This window comes from Ammospiza nelsoni, chromosome 24 (assembly GCF_027579445.1).
Source record: "Ammospiza nelsoni isolate bAmmNel1 chromosome 24, bAmmNel1.pri, whole genome shotgun sequence".
In the NCBI taxonomy this organism is placed as follows: Eukaryota; Metazoa; Chordata; class Aves; order Passeriformes; family Passerellidae; genus Ammospiza; species Ammospiza nelsoni.
The window spans coordinates 4353092-4359562 of NC_080656.1; positions in this window are offsets into that span (position 1 = coordinate 4353092).

Sequence of the window (6471 nt, forward strand, 5' to 3'; positions counted from 1 at the left end):
CAGATTTGGAATTTAACTAAACCTCTCTAAGATTCCTGATCTGGGAGGCACCAGGATGTGAAGATGCCACGATGAGCATCTTTAACCTGCTCACAAATGGGAGGCAAAGCAGATTAAAGGGAATAAATGATGCAGCACAAAGTGTGAGAATTGATTTGTGATGCTGCTGCTTAAAAACCCATCCTGAGACTGGGGGAAGGTGCCTTTGTACCTTCCCTTGTTATTTGTATTTGAGTTTCCAGCTGGATTTTTTCATTTTCTTTGCACTTCTGCTCGTGATTAACCTGACCATTGCAGTGCTCCCTGAGTTTATGGGGTTAAAATTGTGTTCTTGCATCAGGTCCCAGAACCTCCTGCCCTAATCAGGTGTCAACAGAGGGCAGGGAGCTCCTGCTGCTGCTCCCTGTTTGTGCTGTCAGGCAGTGCCCTGTCCTGTCCTGGGCAGCAAGTCCCAGCCCTGCTGCCTCCAGCAGCCCCATGGGCAAGGGCAGGGCTCATTCTCTGCCCTGGTGTCCTTCTGAAACCCTGGAAAGTTCCTTCTTGTCCACTTCTGTAACTCTGGAAATTTCCTTTCTGTTAATTTTCCTTCTGTAACTCTAAAAATTTACTTTTTGTCCATTTTCCTTCTGGAACTCTGCAAAGTTCCTTTCTGTCCATTTCCCTTCTGTAACTCTGGAAATTTCCTTTCTGTCATTTTCCTTTTTTAACTCTGGAAAATTCCTTTCTCTCCATTTTCTTTCTGTAACACAGGGAAGTTCATTTCTGTCTATTTTTTTTTTTTTTTTTTGCAACTCTGAAAAGTTACTTTCTGTCCATTTTCCTTCTGTAACTCTGGAAAGTTCCTTTTTGTTCACTTTCCTAACTCTGGAAGGTTCCTTTCTGTCTATTTTCCTTCTGTAACTCTGGAAATTTTCTTTCTGCTCATTTTCCTTCTGTAACTCTGGAAAGTTCCTTTCTATTTTTCTTCTGTAACATTGGAAAGTTCCTTTCACTCCATTTTCCTTTTGTAACTCTGAAAAATTCCTTTTTATTAATTTTCCTTCTGTGACTCTAGAAAGTTCCTTTTTGTCTGTTTTCCTTCTATAAATCTAGAAAGTTCCTTTTTGTCCCTTTCCTTTTGCAGCTCTGGAAATTTTCTTTCTGTCCATTTTCCTTCTGTAACTCTGGAAACTTCCTTTTTTTCCACTTTCCTTTTGTAATTCTGGAAAGCTCCTTTCTGTCCATTTCCCTCCTGTAACTCTTCAAAGTTCCTTTCTGTCCATTTTCCTTTCCTAACTCTGGAAATTTCCTTTCTGTTAATTTTCTTTCTGTAACTCTGGAAAGTTCCTTTTTGTCCACTTTCCTAACTCTGGAAAAGTTCCTTTTTCTCCATTTTCCTTTTGTAACACTGGAAATTTCCCTTTTGTCCATTTTCCTTCTGTAACTCTGGAAACTTCATTTCTGCCTATTTTCCTTCTGTAACTCTGAAAAGTTCCTTTCTATCAATTTTCCTTTTGTAACACTGGAAATTTCCTTTTAGTCCATTTTCCTTTTCTAACTCTTGAAAGTTCCTTTCTGTCCAGCCTCCTTTTGCAACCCTGAAAAATTCCTTTTTGTCCATTTTCCTTCTGTAACTCTGGAAAGTTCCTTTCTCTCCATTTCCCTTCTGTAACACAGGGAAGTTCCTTTCTGTCCAGCCTCCTTTTGCAACTCTGGAAAACCTCTGAGATTTAGAAACACCCAATCTGCCTTTAGGCGTTCACTTGGCTCTGCCCTTGCTGGAAATGATGTCAATATTCTGATTTCTTTGCAAACCTCTGATCTGAGCTGTCTGCTCAGGCGTGGATGGGGTAGAACAGATGGCAAAGAACATTTTGTTATATCAGGGAGATATTGGAGTGATTGAGGCACAGGCAGCAGAGCTCTGGAGCTCTCAGGGTGAATAAAAATCTCTCTCAGCCTTTGAAGAGAGCTGTGACAAAGAAATGTTTGAAGCACAAAGGAGCATCTGTTGAAATTCCTTGTTAAAAACAAAACTGATCCTACAGGTACAAACTATTTCAGAAGCATTTGCTGGGTTGGAGGTGTTCACTCCAGATAAATCCGCTGCCTTCGAGTACTATTTTTTAAATTTTTTCATCTTTTTTTCCCTTTTTTTTTTTCCTTTTTTCCCCTTTTTTAAAAACTTTTATTTTATTTTTGCTGTTATTGATCTTCTATGTGGCTTTTTGTTATATTTCCTGATTTTTTTTCCCCCGTTTTATATTTCCTGATAAAAATTGTTATATTTCCTGATATGGGAAATGTGAGTTCCTCCCCATCACCCTTGCACAGAGGGAACATGAAACACTCATTTGGCAGCTCCCAGTTGCCATCATTTATTCCCTTTAATCTGCTTTGCCTCCCATTTGTGAACAATTAAAGATGCTCACCGTGGCATCTTCACGTCCTGGTGGCTCCCAGATCAGGAATCTTAGAGAGGTTTAGTTAAATTCCAAATCTGGGCAGAATAAACACCTTAGAATCAAAAAATCTGAATAACTGAGCTGGCAAGCTCCTTATATAGCTGGGAAGGAAGAGAATTTGTTTTCCAGGTCAGGTGTGTGTTTGGCTTTTTCATTCAGCCTCGCACAGAACATTCAACCTTAGATGAGTTTTTTACTACTAGATGCATTTTATTATTATTATTATTATTATTATTATTATTATTATTATTATTATTATTATTATTATTATTATTATTATTATTACTATTACTATTACTATTACTATTATTACTATTGCTATCATAATTTGAAGGGTGGGAAAACATATATGAATAAATGAATTTTCTGTGCTAAATAACAAAAAATGAAATTCCTCCACTTATCTTTTCTGACAGGAGACAGAATTCCTTTGCTCTCCTCTCAGGAACATATGTTGGTGTTTAAATGGATGGATCCCATCTGGCTTTTAAGTTTTCCTCTCAAATTTTCCTCTTTTTTTTTTTTTCTGCTGCTGAGTTTTGTCCAGCTTGCATTGCTTTGTTTCTTCATTTGATTTTTCTTCAAGCAGAGCAGCCAAAGTTCTCTCTGAAGTTGCATTTCCCAGGAACTGAATGATTTGTGGTTTTTAAAAGAATTGTCCTGGAAATACAACCAAGGAGCCAGATTATTTCCAGAGTTCCAGCTGCATTTCTGTCCCTTGGCCCTGAAATCCTGGGAAATCCCTTTCCTGTGGCTCTGTGCTGTTTTGGGAGATCCAAGGACAGAACCTCCTGAATATTTTGGGGTTTTTTTTTAGTTTTGGCAGCAAAATCTGTTGGTGCAGCCAGCAGTGCTGGGGTTTTATCCAGGTGACAACGGGAGAGGAAGGAATAAAACCAGGAGCCCAAACCCTCCTGTCCCTGGCCAGGGATGTGATCATGGGGTGATAACTGCCAGGGGACAGCACAGCACCAGAAAAGCCTTTCTGTAAAAATTCTTTGTAGATTTGGTCTTCAGCCAGCAGGGAAAAAACAGATTTTTACTCTAGAAATGATTTTGCAGAACGGCCACTGTGGTTTTAATCTTGGATATTCCACACAGCCTCTCCAGGGGATTCCACAGAACCTTTCCAAGGATACTCCTAAAAACCACTCCAGGCATCTTTCCCATGGGTTGTTTCAAGAAAAGATGGGTTTTTGTTTTAGAAATAAATAATAGAAATTAATAATATATAAATAATAGACATAAATAACATATAACATATAAAATATAACATATAACATATTATATATTACATATTTTATCTTATATATTATATATTGCATATTATATATTATACATTATATATTATATATTATATATTATATATTATATATTATATATTATATATTATATATTATATATTATATATTATATATTATATATTATATATTATATATTATGTATTATATATTATATAATATATAATATATAATATATATTATATTATATATTATATATATTATATTATATATTATATATTATATATTATATATTATATATTATATATTATATATTATATATTATATATTATATATTAATTATATATTAATTATATATTATATATTATATATTATATATTATATATATTGCTTTTAATCTTGGATATTCCACAAAACATCTCCAGGCATCTTTCCCATGGGTTGTTTCAAGAAAAGATGGGTTTTTGTTTTAGAAATAAATAATAGAAATTAATAATATATAAATAATAGACATAAATAACATATAACATATTATATCTTATATACTATATATTATATGTTATATATTATATACTATATATTATATGTTATATATTATATATTATATATTATATATTATATATTATATATTATATATTATATATTATATATTATATATTATATATATTGCTTTTAATCTTGGATATTCCACAAAACATCTCCAGGGATCTTTCCCATGTGTTGCTTCAAGAAAAGATGGGGGGTATTTCGTTGTTTTAGAAAAAAAAATAATATATAAATAATATAAAATATAATATAATATAAATAAATAATATAAATAAATAGTATACAATATATAACACTATATTATATATTATATATTATATATTATATATTATATATTATATATTATATATTATATATTATATATTATATATTATATGTTATATGTTATATATTGTATATTGTATATTATATATTGTATATTATATATTATATATTATATATTATATGTTATATTTTATTATATTAAATCATTATATTATATTATATTATATTATATTATATTATATTATATTATATTATATTATGTATTATGTATTGTATTGTATATTATATTATATATTATGTATTACATATTATATCATAATAATAAAAATAAAAATAATAATAATAATAATAATAATAATAATAATAATGATGATGATGATAATAATAATAATAATAATTTTTGTCTTTAAAATAAACCAAAAGCTGCATTCTCTCCCACCTCTGCCCTGCAAATTCTCCCCTCACTGAATTTCCTCTTCTCCTTTCCTCTTCCCGCCTCTGTTGGAACAGGAATTTTGGCCCAACCACAAGTGCTGGAAATGAGGTCGTGCTGCAGCTTCTCCCCTATCTCTGCTGTCACTGAACCAAGATAAAATAAATCAAAATAAATCAGTGCTGGCCGCTGGCGGGTGCCAAGGTGCGAAATGAGTCAGGCTGGCACCTGTGCCCTGCTCCGGGATTGCATCACCAGCGATAAAAACACATTTATCAGGAATTCGGGCCCGCCCGCTGTTTACAGCTTCATTTTCTGTCCCTCTTCCTCCTCCCTTGGCAATTCCTCTTCCTCGTGGCTCTCTGGGAAAAGCGCTGATACCGGGATAATTAATGCTCGGGGTAATTAATGCCCAGCCAGGCATTGAGGTGAGGGAAAGAAGGTCACAACATGCAAAGTGTCTCCTAGCAGGGAAGGGACAGCTTTAGGTTGGAAATTTAACTTTAAAATTTCAATTTTATCTAAATTTAAATTTATTACATTTTAGATTTTATTTAAAATTTGGGTTTGTGGAAACAGCTTTAGATTAGAAATTTAACTTCAAAATTTCGATTTTATCTAATTTTAAATTTATTACATTTTAGGTTTTATTATAAATCCCATAAATTTATATTTAGGTTTATGGTAGGAGCTTTAGGTTGGGAAACATTCCTCATTCCCCCTTCCCTTGGTTTTTCTCTCTCTTGGCTGCAACAGGAGTTTTCCTTCTGCCCCATTTCTTTTGCAAAACTTGTCCAACCTTGTATTTAAAAGTGAAAAAACAACATAATTTTTGGGGTTATTTTGCTTTAAAATTAGGAAATAATTTGTTTAAACAAGGAGTGGTACCTGCTGGTTCGTGCTGAAGTGACCTTTTGAAAAGAACTTTACCTGTAAACTAATGAATTCTAAATACAGGTAAAGTTCTATTTTGCCCTGGAAATTGGCACCTTTGGGAAGTGAGAACTGAATTTGGGGTTTCAAAGTGTTCCAATCTGGTTGTGGCTTTGTCACATTCATATTTTCTGGAAAAATCCCTTTGCCCAGGATGTCTCTCCTGGGAAACTGAGAAGCCTCAGAGAAAAAGGAAAACAACAATTATCTGATTTGGTTCTCCTGTGTTTTGCTGCTTTGGAATGTGTTTGGAGATTGTTTATTCAACAGGTGATTGTTTGATTGGTTTAATGTGAATTATTTTGACTTATTGGCCAATCACAGCCCAGCTGTGTTATGAGTTTTTCTTTAGTATTTTTTAGCCTTCTGTCTGTATCCTGTCTCTATTCTTTAGTATAGTTCAGTATAGTATTCTTTAATATAATATAAATCATAAAATAATAAATTAGCTTTTTAAGAACATGGAGTCAGATTCATCATTTCCTTCCTTCATTGGGGGACTCAGAAAGTACAACAAAGGCTTGATTTTCAAGACACTTTTATCAGAATGGGTGAAGTGTTTGGTCTGTTAATTGGGTAACAAAAGCAGGGCTGCAATTCTTTCCTCTGT